A 14,069-nucleotide genomic window follows, 5' to 3' on the forward strand; every position below is an offset into this window, starting at 1 on the left:
CGGAGGACAATTCCAAGCTGCCAAGCAACAAGTTATTAATTGTGATTAGTCATAGTTGTGGCTGGAAGATAATCAGTCACACCACATGAGACTTGTCAGCAATGGTTTAGTGCAGTCGATGTAACTGATTATATATGAAAAAACATATAGATACATAAATCTAGTTTGTGGTACTACATGACATGTTATGAAGAACATAGTATACAGCCAGCACTTGTTCTGAGTGGATGCCAAAAGCATTCAGTCTACTCTTTTGAAATTGTTCAGATATTGACCACAAGATGGAGGCAAAGCACAGAATAAAAGAATTGGTGGTATGGGATACCTTTTTGGTCTATGGTAAATAAAAACAGTATTGTCAACTCTCTCTCTCTCTATCTATCTCTCTCATGTACAAACACACACACACACACACACAGACTTGTCAGGACACACACATACTTCACATGCGCGGTTAAAAATGATGTTTCTATAGATCATCTAATTTTACTCTAAATAAATATCTTGTTTTGTGTATGTGAGGTAGAGAGAGAGAGAGAAAGAGGGAGGGAAGGAGAGAGGAAAGACAAAGCTAGAGAGGAGACAGAGAGGGAGAGAGATAGATAGATAATTTCATCTGATGACCCATGAAAGAGTAGTTTTCAGTAACATGCCCTCTTTTAGAAGGTTGAACTTAGACGTCCCTTTTCTGATGTACAGTCGGAAGTTTACATACACTTAGGTTGGAGTCATTAAAACTCGTTTTTCAACCACACCACAAATTTCTAGTTAACAAACTATAGTGTTGTCAAGTTGGTTAGGACATATACTTTGTGCATGACACAAGTAATTTTGCCAACAATTGTTTACAGACAGATTATTTCACTTATAATTCAGTGCATATATATATAGTTGAAGTCAGAAGTTTACATACACCTTAGCCAAATACATTTAAACTCAGTTTTTCACAATTCCTGACATTTAATTATAGTAAAAATTCCCTGTCAGTTAGGATCACCACTTTATTTTAAGAATGTGAAATGTCAGAATCATAGTAGAGAGAATGATTTATTTCAGCTTTTATTTCTTTCATCACAATTCCAGTGGGTCAGAAGTTTACATACACTCAATTAGTATTTGGTAGCATTGCCTTTAAATTGTTTAACTTGTGTCAAATGTTTCGGGTAGCCTTCCACAAGCTTCCCACAATAAGTTGGGTGAATCTTGGCCCATTCCTCCTGACAGAGCTGGTGTAACTGAGTCAGGTTTGTAGGCCTCCTTGCTCGCACACGCTTTTTCAGTTCTGCCCACACATTTTCTACAGAATTGAGGTCAGGGCTTTGTGATGGCCACTCCAATACCTTGACTTTGTTGTCCTTAAGCCATTTTGCCACAACTTTGGAAGTATGCTTGGGGTCATTGTCTATTTGAAAGACCCATTTGCGACCAACCTTTAACTTCCTGACTGATGTCTTGAGATGTTGCTTCAATATATCCACATAATTTTCCTTCCTCATGATGCCATCTATTTTGTGAAGTGCACCAGTCCCTCCTGCAGCAAAGCACCCCCACAGCATGATGCTGCCACCTCCATGCTTCACGTTTGGGATGGTGTTCTTCGGGTTGCAAGCCTACCCCTTTTTCCTCCAAACATAACAATGGTCATTATGGCCAAACAGTTATATTTGTGTTTAATCAGACCAGAGGACATTTCTCCAAAAAGTACGATCTTTGTCCCCATGTGCAGTTGCAAACCGTAGTCTGGCTTTTTTATGGCGGTTTTGGAGCAGTGGCTTCTTCCTTGCTGAGCAGCCTTTCAGGTTATGTCGATATAGGACTCGTTTTACTGTGGATATAGATACTTTTGTACCTGTTTCCTCCAGCATTTTCACAAGGTCCTTTGCTGTTGTTCTGGGATTGATTTGCACTTTTCTCCCCCAAAGTACATTCATCTCTAGGAGACAGAACGGGTCTCCTTCCTGAGCGGTATGACGGCTGCATGGTCCCATGGTGTTTATACTTGCGTACTATTGTTTGTACAGATGAACATGGTACCTTCAGGCGTTTGGAAATAGCTCCCAAGGATGAACCAGACTTGTGGAAATCTACAATTTTTTTCTGAGGTCTTGGCTGATTTCTTTTGATTTTCGCATGATGTCAAACAAAGAGGCACTGAGTTTGAAGGTAGGCCTTGAAATACATCCACAGGTACACCTCCAATTGACTCAAATGATGTCAATTATCCTATCAGAAGCTTCTAAAGCCATGACATAATTTTCAGGAATTTTCTAAGCTGTTTAAAGGCACAGTCAACTTAGTGACCCACTGAAATTGTGATACAGTGAATAATAAGTGAAATGTCTGTAAACAATTGTTGGAAAAATTACTTGTGTCATGCACAAAGTACAGTGGGGAAAAAAAGTATTTAGTCAGCCACCAATTGTGCAAGTTCTCCCACTTAAAAAGATGAGAGAGGCCTGTAATTTTCATCATAGGTACACGTCAACTATGACAGACAAAATGAGAAAAAAAAATCCAGAAAATCACATTGTAGGATTTTAAATGAATTTATTGGCATATGATGGTGGAAAATAAGTATTTGGTCAATAACAAAAGTTTCTCAATACTTTGTTATATACCCTTTGTTGGCAATGACACAGGTCAAACGTTTTCTGTAAGTCTTCACAAGGTTTTCACACACTGTTGCTGGTATTTTTGGCCCATTCCTCCATGCAGATCTCCTCTAGAGCAGTGATGTTTTGGGGCTGTCGCTGGGCAACACAGACTTTCAACTCCCTCCAAAGATTTTCTATGGGGTTGAGATCTGGAGACTGGCTAGGCCACTCCAGGACCTTGAAATGCTTCTTACGAAGCCACTCCTTCGTTGCCGGGCGGTGTGTTTGGGATCATTGTCATGCTGAAAGACCCAGCCACGTTTCATCTTCAATGCCCTTGCTGATGGAAGGAGGGTTTCACTCAAAATCTCACGATACATGGCCCCTTTCATTCTTTCCTTTACAGGGATCAGTCGTCCTGGTCCCTTTGCAGAAAAACAGCCCCAAAGCATGATGTTTCCAACCCCATGCTTCACAGTAGGTATGGTGTTCTTTGGATGCAACTCAGCATTCTTTGTCCTCCAAACATGACGAGTTGAGTTTTTACCAAAAAGTTATATTTTGGTTTCATCTGACCATATGACATTCTCCCAATCCTCTTCTGGATCATCCAAATGCACTTCAGACGGGCCTGGACATGTACTGGCTTAAGCAGGGGGACACGTCTTGCACTGCAGGATTTGAGTCCCTGGCGGCGTAGTGTGTTACTGATGGTTGGCTTTGTTACTTTGGTCCCAGCTCTCAGCAGGTCATTCACTAGGTCCCCCCGTGTGGTTCTGGGATTTTTGCTCACCGTTCTTGTGATCATTTTGACCCCACGGGGTGAGATCTTGCGTGGAGCCCCAGATCGAGGGAGATTATCAGTGGTCTTGTATGTCTTCCATTTCCTAATAATTGCTTTCACAGTTGATTTCTTCAAACCAAGCTGCTTACCTATTGCAGATTCAGTCTTCCCAGCCTGGTGCAGGTCTACAATTTTGTTTTTGGTGTCCTTTGACAGCTCTTTGGTCTTGGCCATTGTGAAGTTTGGAGTGTGACTGTTTGAGGTTGTGGACAGGTGTCTTTTATACTGATAACAAGTTCAAACAGGTGCCATTAATACAGGTAACGAGTGGAGGACAGAGGAGCCTCTTAAAGAAGAAGTTACAGGTCTGTGAGAGCCAGAAATCTTGCTTGTTTGTAGGTGACCAAATACTTATTTTCCACCATAATTTGCAAATAAATTCATAAAAAATCCTACAATGGGATTTTCTGGAATTTTTTTTCTCAATTTGTCTGTCATAGTTGACGTGTACCTATGATGAAAATTACAGGCCTCTCTCATCTTTTTAAGTGGGAGAACTTGCACAATTGGTGGCTGACTAAATACTTTTTTTCCCCACTGTAGATGTCCAAACCGACTTGCCTAAACAATAGTTTGTTAACAAGACATTTGTGGAGTGGTTGAAAAACAAGTTTTAATGACTCCAACCTAAATGTAACTTCCAACTTCAACTGTAGCCTTGTATTACCACTTACAGTGCCCATTTGCTCCCCCTCTCATTTCTGGCACAGGAAGACTGGAAAGTCACTCTGCATGTGGCCCATGAATAAGTCAGCAAGGTGGAGAATTCATGGGCATTGTTAAGTTTGGTTTTAGAGTAGAGCACTGTAAGCACCCACATAAAAAAATACTACAGTTTACTATAGTCCCCTGTAGCTCAGTTGGTAGAGCATGGCGCTTGCAACGCCAGGGTTGTGGGTTCGTTTCCCACGGGGGGCCAGTATGAAAATGTATGCACTCACGAACTGTAAGTCGCGCTATATAAGAGCGTTTTGCTAAATAACTAAAATGTAAATGTACACTATAGAATTCTGTAGTAAACTGTAGTATACTATACCACACACTGTAGTATCCCTCGATAATGTGTAGTACTTACTGTAGAATACTATAGTAAATACTACAGTATTATCCATAAAACAAAACTGTAGTAAATACTACAGAAACGTCTGCAAAAACACTAGATATTTTAAACTATAGTAAATACTAGAATATTACATTTGCATATATCCTGCCCATTCCCTCCCGCAAATCCCAATTTGTGCCACCCGTAAGTGAGAAGCCAAGTATATATTATTTTCCCTACAGACGCATACTTGGGTTCAAGTCCGGGCTCTTGCTGGGCCACATTCAGAGACTTGTTCCGAAACCAGTCATGCGTTGTCTTGGATGAGTGCTTAGGGTTGTTGTCCTGTTGGAAGGTGAACCTTCTCCCCAGTCTGAGGTCCTGAGTGTTCTGGAGCAGGTTTACATCAAGGATCTCTCTGTACTTTGCTCCGTTCATCTTTCCCTCGATCCTGACTAGTCTCCCAGTCCCTGCCACTGAAAAACATCCCCACAGCATGATGCTGCCACCACCATGCTTCACCGTAGGGATGGTGCCAGGTTTCCTCCAGACGTCACGCTTGGCATTCAGGCCAAAGAGTTCAATCTTGGTTTGATCAGACCAGAGAATCTTGTTTCTCATGGTCTGAGAGTCCTTTAGGTGGCTTTTGGCAAACTCCAAGTGGGCTGTTATGTGCCTCTTACTGAGGAGCGGCTTCCGTCTGGCCACTTTAATTGGTGGAGTGCTGCAGAGATGGTTGTCCTTCTGGACGGTTCTCCCATCTCCACAGAGGAACTCTTGAGCTCTGTCAGAGTGACCATCAGGTTCTTGGTCACCTCCCTGACCAAGGCCCTTCTCCCCATTGCTCAGTTTGCCCGGGCGGCCAGATCTAGGAAGAGTCTTGGTGATTCCAAACTTCTTCCATTTAAGATTGACGGAGGCAACTGTGTTCTTGAGGACCTTCAATGCTGCAGAAATGTTTTGGTACCCTTCCCTAGATCTGTGCCTCGATACAATCCTGTCTCAACCTCATGGCGTGGTTTTTGCTCTGAGATGCACTATCAACTGTGGGACTTTATATAGACAGGTGTGTACCTTTCCAAATCATGTCCATCAATTGAATAAACCACAGGTGGACTCCAATCAAGTTGTAGAAACCTCTCAAGAATGATCAATGGAAACAGGATGCACCTGAGCTCAATTTCGAGTCTGATAGCAAAGGGTCTGAATACTTATGTAAATAAGGTATTTCTAGTTTTTATTTGTAATAAATGTGCAAAAATGTATAACAAGCTGTTTTTGCTTTGTCATTATGGGGTATTGCGTGTACATTGATGAGGAATAAAATTCATTTAATCAACTTTAGAATAAGGCTGTAACGTAACAAAATGTGGAAAAAGGGAAGGGATCTGAATACTTTCCGAATGCATTACCTACCTTCCTACCGGTTATAAAACATTTGCTCTTTTAGTATTTCTCCAGTAGGTTTCCTCAAGGAGAAACCCTCCCATTTCTATGTCAAAGAAAATAAAACACAAACACTTTAGTAAATACTACAGTAAATACTACAGTATATTACAATCCGCAATAACACTACAGTAAATACACTGAACAAAAATATCAATGCAACATGTAAAGTATTGGTCCCATGTTTCTTGAGCTGAAATAAAAGATCCCAGAAATGTTCCATGCCCACAAAAAGCTTATTTTTCAGGAACGTTATGCACAAATTTGTTTACATCCCTGTTAGTGAGCATTTCTCATTTGTCAAGATAATCTATCCACCTGACAGATGTGGCATATCAAGAAACTGATTATTAAACAGCATGATCATTACACAGGTGCACCTTGTGTTGGGTACAATAAAAGGCCACACTAAAATGTGCAGTTTTGTCACACAACACAATGCCAAAGATGTCTCAAGTTTTGAGAGAGTGTGCAATTGACATGCTGGCTGCAGGAATTTCCACCAGAGCTGTTGCCAGATAATTGAATGTTCATTTCTCTACCATAAGCCGCCTCCAACGTCATTTTAGAGAATTTGGCAGTACATCCAACCGGCCTCACAACCGCAGACCACGTGTAATCACGCCAGCCCAGGACCTCCACATCTGGCTTCTTCACCTGCGAAATTGTCTGAGACCAGCCACCTGATGAAACTGTGGAACTGCACAACCAAAAATGTCTGCACAAACTGTCAGAAACCGTCTCAGGGAAGCTCATGTGCGTGCTCGTCATCCTCAGCAGGGTCTTGACCTGACTGCAGTTCGGTGTCGTAACCGACTTCAGTGGGCAAATGCTCACCTTCGATGCCCACTGGCTCGGTGGAAAAGTGTGCACTTCATGGAAGAATCCCGGTTTCAACTGTACCGGGCAGATGTCAATGTTGTGAACAGATTGCCCCATTGTGGTGCTGGGGTTATGGTATAGGCAGGCATAAGCTACAGACAATGAACACAATTACATTTTAGCGATGGCAAATTGAATGCACAGAGAAACCGTGACGAGATCCTGAGACTGATTGTCATGTGTTGCGGGTGATTTGGACGGTGTCAGACGCAGGAGGGTAAATCACAGAATAAATTGTTTATTCGCTAAGACAGCGGTACGCAGAAATGCGTAAAACATTCCAGTGCGGTATTACGGCGCACTGTAGAAAACAAGGCACACGGGTGAATATCCTGGCGATACAAAATACAAGATACAGTAGCTCCACCGAGCTATAGTAACCTCCACAAAGACAAGGGGGGCAGAGGGAATACTTATTCAGGTACTGATGAGGGGATATGAACCAGGTGTGTGTAATAAACAAGACAAAACAAATGGAATGATGAGATGAGGAGCGGCAGTGGCTAGAAGGCCAGTGACGACGAACGCCGAAGCCTGCCTGAACAAAGAGAGGAGGCAGCTTCGGAGGAAGTCGTGACAGTACACCCCCCACCCCACCCCTTGACACGCAGCTCCAGCAGCGCGCTGACACCTGCCTCGGGGACAGCCAGGAGGATGCGGAGCAAGGCGGGCCGGATGGTGGAAATCCCGCAACAGGGAGGGATCGAAGACATCCCTCACTGGGACCCAGCACCGCTCCTCCGGACCGTACCCCTCCCACTCCACAAGGTACTGTAGGCCCCCCACCCGACGCCTCGAATCCAGGATGGAACGGACGGAGTATGCCGGGGCCCCCTCAATGTCCAGAGGGGGAGGAGGGACCTCCCGCACCTCCGACTCCTGGAGCGGAGCAGCCACCGCCGGTCTGAGATTCCGGGTCGAGAGCCAGACCTGATCACCCGGTACAAAAGACCGGGGCCTCACTGTGGTGGCGGTCAGCATTGGCCTTCTGGCGATGCACGGTGCGCTGGAGGTGGATGTGGGCAGCATTCCGCATCTCCTCCACGCACCGAAACCAGCTCTGATGCCACGGTGCCAGGACCGGCTGATAACCTAAAACACATTGAAATAGAGATAGGTTAGTGGAGGAGTGGCAGAGAGAGTTCTGGGCATATTCGGCCCATGGCAAGAACACCGACCACTTCCCCGGCCGGTCCTGGCAGTAGGACCGCAGGAACCTACCCAAATCCTGATTCACCTGTTCCACCTGCCCATTAGACTCGGGGTGAAACCCAGAGGTCAGGCTGACCGAGACCCCCAGACGTTCCATGAACGCCTTCCAGACCCTGGATGTAAACTGTGGACCCCAGTCAGACACTATGTCCTCTGGCACCCCGTAGTGCCGGAAGACGTGAGTAAACAGGGCTTCCGCAGTTTGCAGGGCCGTGGGGAGACCGGGCAGAGGAAGGAGGCGGCAGGCTTTAGAAAAGCGGTCCACAACAACCAGGGTGGTGGTGTTACCCTGAGAGAGGGGAAGATCAGTGAGGAAGTCAATTGACAAATGGGACCATGGGACGTTGTGGAACTGGTAAGGGATGTATCTTACACTCTGGGAGGTGCCTAGGTGCCTTACTCTGGGCGCACACCGAGCAGGAGGAGACATACACCCTCACGTCCTTAGCCAAGGTAGGCCACCAGTACTTCCCGTTCAGGCAGCGCGCTGTACAGTTGATACCTGGGTGACCAGAGGAGAGAGACGTGTGCCCAATAGATAAGACGGTCACGGACAAGAGATGGCACGTACTGCAGCCCAGCTGGGCACTGAGGTGGAAATGGCTCTGTGTGTAATGCCCACACTACCGGTGCCACAATGCAGGGGGCCGGGAGTATGGGGGTGTTGTCTATGGGCCTCTCCTCTGTGTCGTACAGCCATGACAGTGCGTCTGCCTTCACGTTCTTAGTACCTGGTATGTATGACAACATGAAATCAAACCGGGTGAAGAACAAGGCCCACCTGGCCTGGCAAGGGTTCAGACTCCTCGCTGCCCGGATGTACTCCCGGTTACGGTGGTCAGTCCAGATGAGGAAAGGGTGTTTCGCCCCCTCAAGCCAGTGCCTCCACATGGTCAGGGCTCTGACAACCGCCAACAGCTCCCGATCACCAACGTCGTAGTTCTGCTCCACCGGGCTGAGCTTCTTAGAGAAGAAGGCAGAAGGCACAGGGGCAGAACTTAACTTGGGTGGCATGCCTATCCCTACCTCGGACGCATCCACCTCCACTACGAACGGTAATGATGGATTGGGATGGGCCAGTACCGGGGCTGAGGTGAACAGTGCCCTCAGGTTACTGAAAGCCCTGTCAGCCTCAGCAGACCAGCAGACCAGCAGACCAGCGGAGCTGGGATGGCCCACCCTTCAACAGAGAGGTGATGGGAGGTTCGACCTTGCCAAAGCCCCAATTAAACCTCCGATAGTAATTGGCAAACCCAATAAAGCGCTGCACCTCCTATACCGTGGTTGGAGTCGCCCAATTATGCACGGCTGAAATGAGGTCTCCCTCCATCTCCACACCTGAGGTGGTGATGTGGTATCCGAGGAAGGAGACGGACTGTTGGAAGAACAGACACTTTTCTGCCTTGAAATACAGGTTATGCTTCAACAGTCAGCCCAGCACTCTGCAAACCAGAGACACATGCTCGGCGCGCATAGCGGAATACACCAGAATGTCATCGATGTAGACTACCAAACCGCGACCAAGCATGTCCCGAAACATCTCGTTCACAAAGGACTGGAAGACAGATGGAGCATTCATCAACCCGTACGGCACCCCATGGTTGTGCTGCATGCTGTCTTCCACTCGTCCCCTTCCCGGACACGCACCAGGTTGTATGCACTCCGGAGATCTAATTTCGTGAAGAAGCGTGCCCCATGCATTGATTCGATAACAGAGGAGATGAGGGGTAGAGGGTAACTATAGCGAATGGTAGTTTGATTAAGTGCCCGGTAATCAATGCGTTTTGGAAAATGTGTGCGCCAAGTCGAGGTATTCAGGGGAATGCGCACGGTGGAGGTAATGTCAGGACTTTCCACCGTGGTTGCACCAACAGAAACAGCTAGACACCTACCCTGACACTCTCGCGACCACCACGTGAGAACCCTCTGCGGCCATGAAAAGGTGGGGTCGTGTAGTGCGCGCCAGGGAAGACCCAACACAACAGGGAAATCAGGGGACTCAATAATAAAAAAAGGCGATTTGCTCCCTATGTTTATCCTGCATAATCATCGTGACTGGTGCTGTAACCTCCCTAACATAACCTGACCCTAATTGTCGACTGTCAAGTGCTTTGATGGGCAATGGAATGGGTAGGGGAACCAATGTGATACATAGACTGTTAGCTAAAGACCTGGCCATGAAGTTCCTAGCTGCGCTTGAATCGACCAGCGCCTTACACTGGGGAACTACCATGTAATCAGGGAAGGTGACGTGTATGGTGAAGTGCGCAGCAGAGGGCTCTGAACGAGTGTGGGTTTGCCCTACCTGGGGTGTCGTGAGAGTGCCCTGCCTGCCGCCTCCAGACCCAGAAGAACTCTGACGACAGCGTGCAGCAGAGTGTCCTCTCTTGCCACAAGAGTGACACTGGAGCTGTCGTCCTTCGTTCTCCCGGATCGTAGCACCACACAGCTCCATCGGAACGTAATCCGGGTTTAAGGGGGGTGAAACGGGCAGGCCCCTTCCAGGACGTCCTCTTGAAGCCAGCAGGTTGTCCAACTGGATGGCCATGTCCACCAGCTGGTTGAAAGTCTACGTGGATTCCCAGCAGGCTAGCTCCCTTCGGACGTCCTCTCACAGGCTGCACCGGAAGCGGTCGATGAGGGCCTACTCATTCCACCCGGACCCAGCCGCTAGAGTTCTAAACTCCAGGGCAAAGTCCTGCGAGGTCCTCATCCCCTGCCTCAGATGGACCAGCCGCTCGCCCGCCTCTCTTCCTTCGGGAGGGTGAGGCGAGCGAACTCCCCGTAGTCCAACGTGTCTCCTCCTTCGCTCCAGACCGCGTTGTCCCACTCCAGGGCTTTCCCCGAGAGGCAGGAGACAAGGACGGACACCTTCTCCCGCTCTGATGGAGCCGGGATGATGGTAGAAAAATAGAGGTCCAGCTGCAGGAGGAATCCCTAGCAGCGAGCAGCTGTCCCATCATACTCCCTCGGTCGGGATAGGTGAATCCCTCTGTGTGCTGGGTGTGGGTGGCTGTTTGCTCAGCTGGTCCCGAAGGGTCGGGTCCTCTCCTCTCCAGGCGTTGGACGCGTTGGAGAACCCGATCCATCGCTTCGCCCAAGCTGGCTAGCAGGTTGGAATGCTCCCGGACTTGCTCCACGACTCCAGGCATATTCCCGTCTCCTGCTGACTCCATGCTGTTAGGTGTGTGATTCTGTGGTGGGTGATTTGGATGGAGTCAGGCGCAGAAGGGTAAATCACAGAATAAACTGTTTATTCGGTAAGACAGCGGTACGCAGCAATGCGTAAAACACTCCAGTGCGGTATTACGGCGCACTGGAGAAAACAGGGCACACGGGTGAATATCCCGGCGATACAAAATACTCCACCGAGCTATAGTAACCTCCACAACAAACAATCACACACAAAGACAAGGGGGGCGGAGGGAATACTTATACATGTACTGATGAGGGGATATCAACCAAGTGTGTGTAATAAACAAGACAAAACAAATGGAATGATGAGATAATAATAATATAATATGCCATTTAGCAGACTCTTTTATCCAACGCGACTTACAGTCATGCATGCATACATTTTTAGGTATGGGTGGTGCCGGGGATCAAACCCACTACCCTGGCGTTATAAGCGCCATGCTCTACCAATTGAGCTACAGAGGAGCGGCAGTGGCCAGAAGGCCAGTGACAACGAATGCCGAAGCCTGCCCGAACAAGGAGAGGAGGCAGCTTCGGAGGAAGTTGTGACATCATGCCATTCAGCCGCTACCATCACCTCATGTTTCAGCATGATAATGCACGGCCCCATGTCGCAAGGATCTGTACATAATTCCTGGAAGCTGAAAATGTCCATGTTCTTCCATGGCCTGCATACTCACCAGACATGTCACCCATTGAACATGTTTGGGATGCTCTGGATTGACGTGTACGACGGCTTATTCCAGTTCCCGACCAATGTCCAGCAACAACCAATGAAGAGGAGTGAGGCAACATTCCACAGGCCACAATCAACAGCCTCATCAACTCTAAGTGATGGAGATGTGTCTCGCTGCATAATGCAAATGGTGGTCACACCAGATACTGACTGGTTTTCTGATCAATGCCCCTTCTTTTTTTAAAGGTATCTTTGACCAACAGATGCATACAGTGGGGAAAAAAGTATTTAGTCAGCCACCAATTGTGCAAGTTCTCCCACTTAGAAAGATGAGAAAAATCCAGAAAATCCAGAAAATCACATTGTAGGATTTTTAATGAATTTATTTGTAAATTATGGTGGAAAATAAGTATTTGGTCACCTACAAACAAGCAAGATTTCTGGCTCTCACAGACCTGTAACTTCTTCTTTAAGAGGCTCCTCTGTCCTCCACTCGTTACCTGTATTAATGGCACCTGTTTGAACTTGTTATCAGTATAAAAGACACCTGTCCACAACCTCAAACAGTCACACTCCAAACTCCACTATGGCCAAGACCAAAGAGCTGTCAAAGGACACCAGAAACAAAATTGTAGACCTGCACCAGGCTGGGAAGACTGAATCTGCAATAGGTAAGCAGCTTGGTTTGAAGAAATCAAATGTGGGAGCAATTATTAGGAAATGGGAGACATACAAGACCACTGATAATCTCCCATGTATCGTGAGATTTTGAGTGAAAACCTCCTTCCATCAGCAAGGGCATTGAAGATGAAACGTGGCTGGGTCTTTCAGCATGACAATGATCCCAAACACACCGCCCGGGCAACGAAGGAGTGGCTTCGTAAGAAGCATTTCAAGGTCCTGGAGTGGCCTAGCCAGTCTCCAGATCTCAACCCCATAGAAAATCTTTGGAGGGAGTTGAAAGTCCATGTTGCCCAGCGACAGCCCCAAAACATCACTGCTCTAGAGGAGATCTGCATGGAGGAATGGGCCAAAATACCAGCAACAGTGTGTGAAAACCTTGTGAAGACTTACAGAAAACGTTTGACCTGTGTCATTGCCAACAAAGGGTATATAACAAAGTATTGAGAAACTTTTGTTATTGACCAAATACTTATTTTCCACCATAATTTGCAAATAAATTCATAAAAAATCCTACAATGTGATTTTCTGGATTTTTTTTCCTCATTTTGTCTGTCATAGTTGACGTGTACCTATGATGAAAATTACAGGCCTCTCTCATCTTTTTAAGTGGGAGAACTTGCACAATTGGTGGCTGACTAAATACTTTTTCCCCCCACTGTATCTGTATTCCCAGTAGTGAAATCCATAGATTAGGGCCTAATTTATTTATTTCAATTGACTGATTTGACTGAATTCATTGTTTAGTCTACATTTAGGCTAAGGCTATTGCTATTATTGCTTTTCATATGACCACTGGGGACCACATTTGGACTGTACTGGCAGCTGTAAGAGAAAGACTGAGAGATTCTGATAAGTAAAATATGACTTATACTACATTACATACATCTAGACTTACACGCTATATACGACATACTGATGACAGCATAATCCATTTGATTCCTCTAATCTTTTTCACTCTCGTTACTCAGCTTAATTTGTGATTTGTGTGTAGATCATGTTCACATGTAATTAGTCCCTATCCCAATATATTTTTGCTATGTGAAGCTTAAACCTAGAGTCCTTAATTGAAACAATAACAAAGTGGTTTGCCTGCCTCTGTTTTGGTAAAAAGTTGAGGGATGGGCCTCGAGAAATGTAACCACTCTCAAATTAATAGACAGTGCTATGGATGCAAGGACTGACCATTTCATTTCATTTCATTTTCGTCATTTAGCAGACGCTCTTATCCAGAGCGACTTACAAATTGGTGCATTCACCTTATGATAGCCAGTGGGACAACCACTTTACAATATATATATATTTTTTTTTTGGGGGGTAAGGGGGTAGAAGGATTACTTTATCCTATCCCAGGTATTCCTTAAAGAGGTGGGGTTTCAAGTGTCTCCGGAAGGTGGTGAGTGACTCCGCTGTCCTGGCGTCGTGAGGGAGCTTGTTCCACCATTGGGGTGCCAGAGCAGCAAACAGTTTTGACTGGGCTGAGCGGGAACTGTGCTT

At 46.3% G+C, this 14,069-nt stretch overlaps 1 non-coding gene across 1 annotated transcript; it reads left to right on the top strand.

Moving 5' to 3' along the window:
- Positions 1–5,912: 5,912 nt before the first annotated feature.
- Positions 5,913–5,966, top strand: LOC121546852. Its single transcript, XR_005996441.1, has one exon. It is a non-coding gene; the product is annotated as a U7 small nuclear RNA (small nuclear RNA).
- Positions 5,967–14,069: the final 8,103 nt, after the last annotated feature.

Source organism: Coregonus clupeaformis, chromosome 30 (assembly GCF_020615455.1).
Source record: "Coregonus clupeaformis isolate EN_2021a chromosome 30, ASM2061545v1, whole genome shotgun sequence".
In the NCBI taxonomy this organism is placed as follows: domain Eukaryota; kingdom Metazoa; phylum Chordata; class Actinopteri; order Salmoniformes; family Salmonidae; genus Coregonus; species Coregonus clupeaformis.